The sequence below is a fragment of the Diaphorina citri genome, unplaced genomic scaffold (assembly GCF_000475195.1).
Source record: "Diaphorina citri unplaced genomic scaffold, Diaci psyllid genome assembly version 1.1 scaffold3575, whole genome shotgun sequence".
Classification (NCBI taxonomy): domain Eukaryota; kingdom Metazoa; phylum Arthropoda; class Insecta; order Hemiptera; family Psyllidae; genus Diaphorina; species Diaphorina citri.
Genome location: NW_007380975.1, coordinates 18,406 through 18,938, shown reverse-complemented (window position 1 = coordinate 18,938; position 533 = coordinate 18,406).

The window sequence follows — 533 nt, the reverse complement described above, 5'->3', positions numbered from 1 at the left end:
TATCTCAATAATCCTAACAACCAATGTTTACCTACCATGCTGGCACCGGTCGCTATGCGCATTTACATGTCATAGCTACTCATTTTCCTCACGAGGCTGAGTGGGCCCCGCAACAGCCAGTCACAGGATCAATCATTTGCATGATACAAATTTCGTGACCCCGCCGGGAATCGAACCCGGGTCTCCCGCGTGCAAGGCGAGTGCAGTGACCACTACGCCATGGGAGCTGACTAAAGAGATTCAACTATACGTATGGAAATGTAGTTGTGTAGGCAGGTATACAGAGAGTTTGAACTAATTGGGTTTTTAAGGCTGTCACATCTAGAATTTTGCTTTACCGGCAGACTAGATCGGGCTTTTAAGAGCAAAAATACCCCAGGATTCTTAGTACATTTTTGGAGAAGGTATTCTACATGTGACAGTTGAAAGATCTGAACAACTCTACTATTTGAACTGGTAGAAAAAGAGGTATTTTAAATATTATTCAAAAATAGGGAGAAAACCCCAATATTCAATATTGTAAATAAATGCTC